Genomic DNA, 11,889 nt, shown 5'->3' on the forward strand with positions numbered 1-11,889 from the left:
CAAAATTGGCGAAGCGGAATGTTGTATGGTATAGACCCCCACATATACAATTAGAGATCTTCGACGTCTGTAAGAAAAAAATTGCTTAGTCATATTGATCATTTCATGATCCAGGGTGGGGGCCAAACTGGGTTTATAGAGTTATGTGTAAACTATCTGAATAACATCGCCTTTAATGCTATTGATTGATTGTATCTTGATTAACGACCTCTCGAGAATTTTTTATTCATATAGAGACGTCGCCAAGATCGGTGAAGGGCTTCAAATTTAGGCCTATGCTCGGCGCTAACAGCCATTGAGCAGTGGGAGTTCTTTAGCGTGTCACACGTACTGTGACACGGGACATCCTTTTTTAAAGGTCACCTCCGAGGAACCGTGACATTCACACCTGATGCCTAGAGTATGGCGATGGAACTGTCACTACCGACCTAGGTCTGTCGCGACCGGGATTCGAATCCCGACCGTCCGCATACAGGGTTAACATTCTATCTCTAGACCACCGCATGGGTGGCAATGCTATTGATACTAAATTCTGATTAAATAGATATTTAAAAGGAGCAGGTGTCCTTTACCAAAATTGTAAATTTCATGATCCAAGGACAGAGTTTTAATTCCGGGTGGGACCAAAATTATTATAGCGACCATTGTTTTTAACAACATGATATAAAGTTTATATTTCAACATGGTGAAAAGTTTCAGGACATTTTTCCCCATCCATATTTGTTATTTCCTTACAGAAAATGTATTATTTAGTTGTGCGAAAATAAACCCCTTTTTTTTGTTACTGTTGTTCCTGTTCATTAACATTAGGCCTTACAGACAGAATTCATGAAGTCAGCTTACGTAGCGCTTTTCAGTACTTTGATTTATTTTATATTTTGCCGCAAAATTTGCGAAATTTGAATACATTAAAGCAGTAATATCGGTTTCAACAAGAGTGTTAATCTTTTTTTCTTTCTTTTTTTATAGATGAAAAAATTGAGATCTATGTCACAAATAAGTGTACAACTGCATACACATACTTATACATACATTAAAACAAGAGAGAGATAGATACAAAAAGAGGAGTGGAGAGAGAGAAAGACTGATGGGATAGACAGAGAGGGGTGGTGAACGAGAGAGAAAGAAAGTAATATGATATTATTTTGACACAAGTATGGTAAAATCAATCATAACTGGGTTGAGTTGATATAAAAGAGCAAGATCAAACTATAAAGTAAAGTATAGATAATGATAAGTGTATTTGCCAATCAGAGTCTGTCCAAGAGAAGAAAAAAACATGTATTCCACTGATAAATTCATCATATTTACAATGTTGAGTGTTTTAAGATCAATCAGCAGTTCCTGGGTTGATAGGCTTTGTTGCTGACATCTTTACCTGTATATACTATTACATGATTTGATAATTAACAGAATAATGCTTATTTCTTTCGAACTGGTGATTCCAAAAATAATAGTTTTTTATCTAATGTAATATTGATACGTTTTGTATTACATAAAGTTATGATACATCTTAGAAGCTCCTGTATCTTTGGACAATTCCAAAGCAGATGAATAATTGTTTCGTCACTATTTTTGCATAAACAACATAATTTGGTGTCTACTTTCCCTATTTTAAATAAGAATGGATTTGCAGTTAAAATGTAGTTGTTAATTCTAAATTGTAACAATAGACTTGCTCAAGTCTCTATGTTGTTTTTATTACATTATCATTTCATCCAAATTTTACTGTGTTTCTCTGCTCTCTACCATACTTAATGTCACCAAACATAGAGACTTGTAAACCCTGCACAGGGCTTATCAGCCTCCTAATTAAATTTGTCATCGTGTATCCCTCTGCAGGACATTTTATGACCTTTCCCCAATTCAAAATGCTTTGGCTTATAGCTGTTACATTCTTATTGTTTAAAATTGGTGAATTCACATGGCAGTTTCTACACCGAGAAAGTTTTTCAGTTTTATTAAATATACACCGAGAACCAAAAAAAATTATCTGTTTATTGTGTGGAAACAAAACTGAAGACAACAATTTGAGAAGAAAATTATTCCAAGGATCATCCAAGACAGAATATTGTGTGTTAATTGAAAGATACTTGCACATTGACATAAATCCAGACACCAATACTGATACAGTTTGCCGTAAGTGTGCCAGAGAAGTCCATAAGGTGAATGAAAGTGTTTTAAAACTTAAGACAAACTATGAGCGAACTATAAAAAGTTTATTGGAATCCCATGGACATGAAACATCTAAGAGATTAGCTGCAGTAGAACCAGAAACATCTAAAAAGAAGAGAAATTTGTTCCCAAGTGAAAACCAGGCTGGATCTGAAGATTTAGATCAATTTTTTCATCATTTCTCTGAAAATGATGACAACAAGGTTTGTGGTTTAATTTTAACATTATATTTACAAGATAAAATACAAATATGCACTTTGAACATTTACATTCTTAATTAATCTGACCAACTCAGCATTCGAATTCTTTTATTTAAACAACTTTCTTTTATCAAGTTTCCACAATGTCATTTTTTACGTTCTTAAATGTCAGTTTTGTTTCATTGTTTTATTTCCATAGGAAAACAACGATCTTCCTCAAAACCGTGCAACGGAGCTTGTGCATTTGTTAGAGTGTGGAAACGTCGAAGAATTTTATGAAAAAATTATTGATATTCCAAATCTCACTGACTGTCTAAAAAATAAAATTTTCCAAATACTACAATCAGAAATAAGAAGAATTGTGTCAAAGGGTTTTAATTCTGTACTTAGAAGAAAAGATAAGGAGGCAGTACGGGCGTTTTCCTTGGAAACGGTTTTGCAGGAATGGCAAACAGAAGCCCCGGTATTCCTGGGAATACTTGAGACAATAGTATCAAATCCATCACAGACAAGAAACAAATGTAAAAAAGATAATGCTTTACTGCCAGGTATTGTGTCAGTGGGGTCAAAGTTGCTCAGCATTCACAATCAAGAGCTCAGCCTTTTTCAACATATTAATAGCATCATTTAGGTGAAAGGAGGTTGTAAAAAATCTGCATTTCGAAGGTTAAATTCTACTTTTGATTGTTTGTCTTATCCAGCAACTTTGGCATTAGCAGATAGATATGGAAAAGACTGGGATAAAACTATCAAAAATTGGAAAGTAACTGTAGAGCAGGATAGAGCAACTGAAGATCGATTGATGGACAGTGTGCAGGTTTATGAAGAATTAGCATCAATGCGCCAAGATGTTGATGTGGACACTGAGGTCACACTTGCATTGTCCAATGTCAGACAGGATTTAGATCAACATAGGCAAAACATGCACCCAGGATACCATTTTAAGAAGAACGAATCCTATTCGTAATGTGTACATAGGCTATGAAGGATTTTTAAATATTGGTTGAAAATCAGAAGAAGCGATAATTGTATTATTAAGTCATGTTACGAAGATATGTTGTCACATAATGATGAATGGGTTGTAAATATTAAAAATGAATTAAGTGGTTTGGGATTTAATTATATGTTTGAAAGTGGTATGCCTGATAAAATCATATATTCTATTATTGAACAAAGACTATTTGATACTACAAAACAACAGATATTTAATGATATTTGTAAAATGACAACACCTCATTGACACTTTCTATATTAAATATTACCTGTGCAAACCTATCGATAGCAAATATAAGAAATATTTAACTAAATTCAGAACTTCATCTCATAATCTAAATATTGAAAAAGGAAGACATTATGGCATTGCAAAAAACAATAGGTTTTGTGGAAAATGTAGCTTGTCTGTTTCCATTTCATTCTTCAATGTACATTCTATAATGAACTGAGATCAAAATATATAAAAAGATATTATTATAAAAGACCAAGTACTTTCAAACTGGTTCAATTACTAAGTGTTCAAAATGTCAAAGAATTGATTAATTTAGGTGAATACTTGTATTTAACATGTTTAAAAAGAGATGCTTAATTTAGCTTTTGTTCTATATATGTATACTCTCCTGTGTGATGTCTGTATATACCATATTTATGTTATTCTGTTTCTGATGAGCCGTTTGGCTCAAGCATAATAAAGAACTTGAAGTATTTTCCTAATCAATGCGTGAAAACGGTGGACTTGATAGTCCCTATTAAACCATCAGGAACGTTCGTTTGTTTGGGTTTGCTTTACCTGTCATTGTCTTCTAAAGGGCACGGTCGATGTGTTGAATGGCACATTCAACAAACATCGACCGCGGTACTGTCCTTGTAAAACAACGGCTCACAAACCAGGTATCGATTACCTTCCCCCTAATGATTAAACTAGGTAACATTTTTTAACATTTAACGGAGGGTGGCATCCCGAGGCAATGTGGATCGATAGCTTGGGAAATTAGCAAATCAGAATTAAATTTTTCTCTGGAAAATTCTAGATCTCCTACCCCTAATATTCTTATCAAAGACAAAATAACCGGTTCCCTTGTTTAAACTATAATCGTTGATATACGTAAATAGTGGAAAATACTTTCATTTTCCTTGTTGTTGTTTTTTTTCCGTAGTTTCCTCAGTTTTTGCTTTTCCCATTTCCTCATGAATGCGATGCAGTTGTGCTTATGAATGTTGTTAGATGTGATAATTGATACTATCATGAAAGATAAGGACTCACAACCACTATCTTTTAAACTGGTTGATGAATCTTTTATCATTGAACATGTAAACAAAATCAATATTAAAAAAGCTACAGGGGTAGATAATATATCGCCCTTGCTATTAATAATAGTCTATAGCTAAACCATTAGCATGTCATGTAAAATAAGGCCATAGAAAATTCAGTTTTCCCCGATTCATTAAAGAAAGCCAAAATCTGTCCTATTCATAAGAAAAACAGCTGTCTAGACAAGGGAAATTATAGACCGGTCAGTGTTTTGCCAGCCATCTCAAAGCTCTTTGAGAGATCCATCCATATACAGCTTTCTGAATATTTTGAATCTATATTTCATCCTTTCTTTGCTACTGTTAGAACTGGGTATGGATGTCAGTCCATCTGAAGACTGGAAGAGAACCTTGGATGAGAATAAGTATGTAGGGTCTCTCCAAGGCTTTCGACTGTCTCCCCCATGATTTGCTTCTCTTAAAATTTAAACACTACGGTCTTGGAAATGAAGCCTTAAGTCTTATGGAAAGTTATCTCAGTGAGAGATATCAAGATGTGGAAATCGGGGAGTTTTCTAGTTCATTTCAACCAGTTTTCAAGGGCGTTCCTCAGGGCTCGATACTTGGAACAATACTGTTTAATGTCTCTATATATGATATTTTCGGCTTTGTTTCTGACTCTTCCATTCATAATTATGCTGATGACAACACTGTTTCTTATTCTCATGAAAAAGCGGATATATTAAAAAGCCACATTGGAAAATGATAGCTTAGCCTTTTTAAACTGGTTCAATTGTAACAAAATGAAGGCAAACCCTGACAAAGTTCAGACAATTTCAGTAGGAAAGAAGAGCAACAATCTGCCTAAAGTACAGACCTATATTACTATATATATAATAATATAGGTCTGTACTTTAGTCAGATTGGAAGAGCACAGATTTAGAATTAACTTTTGATTTAGGAGAAACTACTCTATGCAGTGAATCGGAGGTTAAACTATTAGGGGTGAGCATAGATTATCAATTAAATTTCAACTCCTATATTACTGACATCTGTAGGAAGGCAGCTAGGCAATTAAATATTTTAAAAAGAATATGACACGATCTTAGTCGTTTAAGTAAACTTACAATTTACCATTCCTTTATTTTATCAAATTTTAGCTACTGCCTCCCTTACTTGGCACTTCTGCTCTGAGAAGAATATCATATAAATGGAAAAACTACAGAAAAGGGCCCTTCGTTTCATATACATATAATGATTATGTTTCTACATATGATGAATTGCTTCATAAATCTCTTCTTCCAACCTTAAAAGTAAGGCGTATGCGCACACTGGCTATAGAAACTTATAAAATTATAAACAAATCCAGCCCCTGTTTCTTCATGGCACCATTGCATTTAAAAATCACTCTTACAGTTTTAGATACACAAACACTGCCATTGTACCCAGTGTCAGGACAACCAGGTATGGGCTGCAATCCTTTAGGTACAGTGCTCCTAAGATCTGGAACTCTTTGCCAAATGAAGATAGGCATCTTACCACCTTAAATCAATTTAAAAGTTTTATTTCCACTTTGTCTGGCCCCACATGTAAGTGTAAATCATGCAGATCTTGGGTCCAGTGTACGTAGCTTTATATGTTACTTCTGCTCTTTTTATCTATGCAGCGTTTGTGTGTGTTTTTGCATGGCTCAATAGACCTTTCTTTTCTAGTTTATTATTCATTAAGGTCTTCCGTAACAACGAAAGACCTTCTACTGATTGTGCTGGTTAAGATTATTCTTATTATTCTTTTTTTTCCCTTTTTCCTAGACGCTAACTTTGAGGCTTCATATCTCGCTCATTTTTGCATGGATTTTGCTCAAATTTTCAGGGTTTATAAACTTTACAGATCAATTTTGAAATTATGTACTACATTTCAGAGATTCCCTTCTGTTCACGAGTTATTCCCCTTTGAATGAAATTTTAGGGGCTTTGGTTTCCAGACAAAGGCTCCGAGACTGTATAAGCAGATAATGCATTGAAAATGAAAAGTAGGAGCATTGTAGTTGTGCACATGGTTTTTTGCTTTTTGATCACAACGTTCGAAATGGTGGTTGACAGGGTTAAAAAATTAGGACGCCTAAAGGAGCAAAAAATACACATATTTTCCTTTGTATCTTTTAAACTAAAAATATTTTGGTAAGACGTGTAGAACAAAAGTTGTGCAAAATGTTAAGAGCTTTCTTTTGATATCCCTAAAAAGGGGCTGGCCCCTTAAATTAGGGATCTGGGGATCTTCAAAGTTTTCGCTTTATAACTCAAAAACGGTAAATATTTCGATATGGCTTTCGCTGGAAAAGTTGTTCTTTAACATCTTATTGATCTCATAAACATAATATTTTGCTCGAGTATTGCGTTATATATGAGTAAAAAAGCTTGACCCGCAAAACAGGTAACCGTATCATTAGGTAGGTGAAGGGGGAAAAATATGCGTATAACTTAAATAAACTTGCTTTAATTGATAAATCTGACTTCATGAAATGCTAATATTCTTTTAAAATAAGGTTTTAACTTGATCTATGGTTCCTTTAAAAATCATCTATCGACAACTTTCTTTTTTTTTTATATATAATTTAGTAGCTTTAATATATTAACAATCGTTCCAAAGAAAAAAAGAGGAAAGGGTTATTGAAGAAACAAACCTTCAAGCATAGAATAACTCAGTCATTAACTACACGCATCTTACATACACCACGGGGTTTGTTTTTGTTTACAATAACGTAACCGCCTCGAGGAACCATCGCGTGTGAACCAGGGCATGTACACAAAGTAAACATTGTCGTCCTAAATATAACACACAATGTTATGTTTTTGATCATATTGGATTTTTCGAATAATTCAGTCTTTCCGGGGGCATACTATAAAACCTGGCCTGGCCCCATTGGCCTGGCCTGGCCTCAAAATTGGCCTGGTCTCAATTTTGGCCTTTAATTATGCTCTATCCCAAATTTTGGCCTGGCCTCAAAAGTTGGCCTGGCCTCAAATTTGGCCTCTAAAATTTTTTTTGGCCTCAACCAAAAAAAAATTTTTAATTCAAAATTTTGATTGATTTTATTAATTTATTATTGGTTTTAGTTTTTCAAAGTCATAGCACATAAATGATATGTTTCTGTTGTTTTGTAAATGTACACTTTGAAATAATCATGAACTACCACCAATCTGATTGATTTTATTGAACATTTATTGATCAGTTTATTGAATAAATCATTTTCTTTTCCCTTCATATTTGTATGTACTAGTACACACCAAAACAGATTGCACAACTTATGAAGCAATTGGCATATTGATTTTGTTTCAGAATTATGATTAATTTCATTGATTTATTATTGGTTTTAGTTTTTCAAAGTTGTAGAAATAAAGTGATATATGTACATTAGAATAAACACGAATACTACCAATCTGATTGATTTTATTGATTATCTATGGATTAGTTTATTGACAAAATTATTTGCTTTTCCCTTCCTAACTTATGTACTAGTACACCAAAAAGTATACTGATGAAATGATTGACTTATTGATATTTTTTGTATTCAATATTATTCCATTTGATATCAATTTACATATTATGAAAGTGTTACAATTGTGTTGTAATTATAATGAATTCGATTTTAAGAGCAGCACACATTCAGAACAGAGCATGTGGTCTTTTAAAAACGTTTTCAATGTGCAGATACCACGCATTTAGTGTTACTTGTTTAATTTCCAATGCATGATAAATTACATTTTTTAAAAATCAAAATAAACACAGAGTTTGCTAGCATAATGATATTAGCCAATGAACTAAGGATTTTAGATTTGTATTTTAGTGTTCATTTATCTATACTTTACGTAGAATGAACAATGTAGATTAAAACGGATATGATGTATTATAAATATTTCTTTCTTGATTTCATAATTAAGTTTCAATATCCATTGCAAAAGTGACAAGTTCCCATGCTCTGAAGGCCTGACCTGTCAGGATAAAGGGAATATCTATCACCATATGAAAGGATGGTGATGAAAACTTTTGATGAAGTTGGAAATTCCATTATACAGAAACAATGGAGCAGTCCAACATTTTCAAATAGGGTGAGTTTGATACGACAGAAAATTTTAATAAGTAACTCATTTTATGGTTGTGCCTAAACTAAATAAGGTATACACAATTGTCTGTCTGAATATTCAAAATTGTGATTTTTTTCTGGTTTTGTGATAAAGCAACAGTAAAACAGAACAAATTACAATTATTACATTAAATCTGTCCACCGGCCCTCTTCTTATTTTATATCAAAGCCTGCATTAGTTAACCCCAAAAAAAAATCGTTTGTACCTCTTTCTAACCACTGCAGCAGCTATATCTAAGCAAATATCAGATGCATGTAATGCTCATAATATTGTCTTATAATGGAGGGAAAAAAATTATGTATCTACAAGTTCACAAAGTACAGCTTTAATTTTGTTCTTAATGTTTTAGACTCATCAAAATCATCTTTCATTCTGATAATTATTGAAAATAAACGTTCTGTGCAGAGCTGTGTGACATTTCAAACCATATATCATAGATTAACCTCAACCTTGACTTCCTGTCAAGACCGGTGCTGTAGAAATGATATCCCATTACAGTACTAGTGTAACATGTTTATTTCAAATAGTTTAAACAGATTTGAACATCCTTAATTTATCAAAAGTTGTAGTTTCAATCTGTATGATTTATGGTAGTATTTTTATTCCTAGAACTCATTGTTCTTATCAATGAGAGTGATTAATGCGGTACACTACATTGCAGTGTGTGAGGTGTGATGATTCATCATTAAACTAGTGTGAATTTGTTTTTTAAATTCATTATCAATAAGTGAAGTGGATCATTAGTAAAATGAGAGTTTTCAATGTGCATATTTACAAAACAACACAAACATATCATTAATTTATACAATTTTGAAAAATTAAAACCTATAATAAAACAATGAAATCAATCATAATTCTGGAAAAAAAATCAATAAGCCAACCATTTCATTAGTTCTGTATACTTTTTTGGTGTGTACTAGTACATATGTTAGGAAGGGGGAAAATTATTTAATCAATAAATTGATCAATAGATATTCAATAAAATCAATCAGATTGGTGGTAGTTCATGCTTATTTTAATGTGCACATTCACAAAATAACACAAACATATCATTCATGTTCAACAAGTTTGGGAAAAAATACCAAAAAAAAAAAAAAACAATAATAAATCAATGAAATCAATCATAATTCTCTTTAAAAAAATCCTTATGCCAATCTTTCATTAGTTGTGTATACGTTTTTTGGTGTATACTAGTACATACAGATATGAAGGGAAAAGAAAATGATTTGATCAATAAACTGTTGGTAAGTTCAGTAAGATAATGTTGATTGCTATGTATATTGTAAACCGCTAAAACTGGAAGGTGATCAGATGTACTTGAGAAGGTCCCCTCGCCAAGAATTTCATAGGAACTGAGTGACATGTACATGTGTGTATCTGAGAATATATAATCTAACATAGTCCCAGTACCCGTAAATGTATATTTACATTCCGGCGCTTTATCATCACCCAACATATGATCAAGGTGGTTTCGTTTTACAAAATTTCTAAGTTCCCTTGATTTATACAAATTGCACTTTTCATTGTCTAATTCCAAACAACTTGCATTAAAATCACCAGCTATTACAATATGACCATATCTTGAATAATAATTGTAAAAGTCTTGTAACATTGACAATTCGTCTTTATATGCTTCCATATTGTTTTCTGGTGGGAGGTAAGCCCCCACTATATACAGAAGTTCGTTTGTATTAACATTACATTCTATTGCGACAATTCTTGAAGAGTTAATCGCTATATCTCTTACACTAAATATAAAGGACTTTTTTAGTAAAATTGAGATACCTGCTTTACCATGCAATTCATTACCAGTTTGAGATTCACATTTTGTAAATGAAAGGTAATTATTATCTACACTGTTCAAATACTTTGAGTACATTGGTGGTAACTTGTGTTCGCTTAGAACAACAAAATCACAATCATACTCACGTAACAGGTTTGCTAAGCACATAGTTGAGGACATTAGCCCTCGTGCATTCCATGTCATTAATTTTAGCTGCATACACATAAACAATAACACAAAAAATAGATACAAACATATACTATTGATCATATTTTTTGTTTCAGTTGAGTCGTTGTAAGCCTTAATATTCTTCTCCATCATTTTCCTGCTCCTCATCATCTTCATTCTGGTTTTGTCTTTCGATCTTCTCCTGCCACGCTCTCTGATTTAACCATTTTCGACAACTCACTCCCTCGGGCCAGAAGCTCCTCGATTCCAATATCTCTGAATCCCCTGGTGATATGTTAATTTTGGCTGTCAAGCGGGCCCCTGGATATCTTGGTTTAAACAGGACAAAATGAGTGATCTTAACCCCCTTTCTTGATACATAGTTCATCAGTCCCGTTCGCGTAGATCGAGAACTAATTCCTGCTACATAATAACGGGCCTTACGTTTGTAGGTCACACCTTCAAAAATATCAGGTTCCGATACGTCCTCTGTGTACTCTCGATTGTCAGATCGGGATAAAACGCCCTCATTATTGCTGTACGTTTCTGAGTTCGCTTCAACACTGTACTGTGTCTTACTCAACTTGGCCGTGTTCGATCGGGTTTCTTGCTCCGTACGGCCCAGCTCCTTCCCTGTGAACTTAGAAAGTGGGTTTTCAGGTTCTGTTGATGTTCCCCTGTATGTCACTGCTTTCTTGGGTTGATCTCTGTGTCCCCCGTCACGGTCTGGTTGTTTTTCGGGTTGACTGTTCCCATGTATGAGGTTCACCAAGGGTACACTAGTTTCCTCAAATACCCTTTTTTCTGAGTTTAATGGGGTCTGGTTTTGTACTTTCGAGTTAATTTTGTCATTGATTTTGGTTATCGATTTTTGAACGCCGCTAACCGAACTTTGTATTTGTTTCACACGTTCCTCTAGTCGTTTGTGGTTTGTAGTGATGCTTTCTGTTTCTGTTTCAAGATTCTTTATCTTTGTTGTCTCAACTCGGTATTGTTCACCAATGCGACTCACCTTTGGTGCCAATTCCTCTTGATTTTTCACACTTTCAAGTCTAATAGATTCTATTCTCCTTTCTAGAGAGTTAATCTTATCCGACATATTTTTCTCATTTTCATTTTTCTTACCCAAAATTTCCTCAAGCTTAGTAATTCTCTCGTTTAATTTGTGTATTAA

The sequence above is a fragment of the Ostrea edulis genome, chromosome 1, assembly GCF_947568905.1.
Source record: "Ostrea edulis chromosome 1, xbOstEdul1.1, whole genome shotgun sequence".
Lineage (NCBI taxonomy): Eukaryota > Metazoa > Mollusca > Bivalvia > Ostreida > Ostreidae > Ostrea > Ostrea edulis.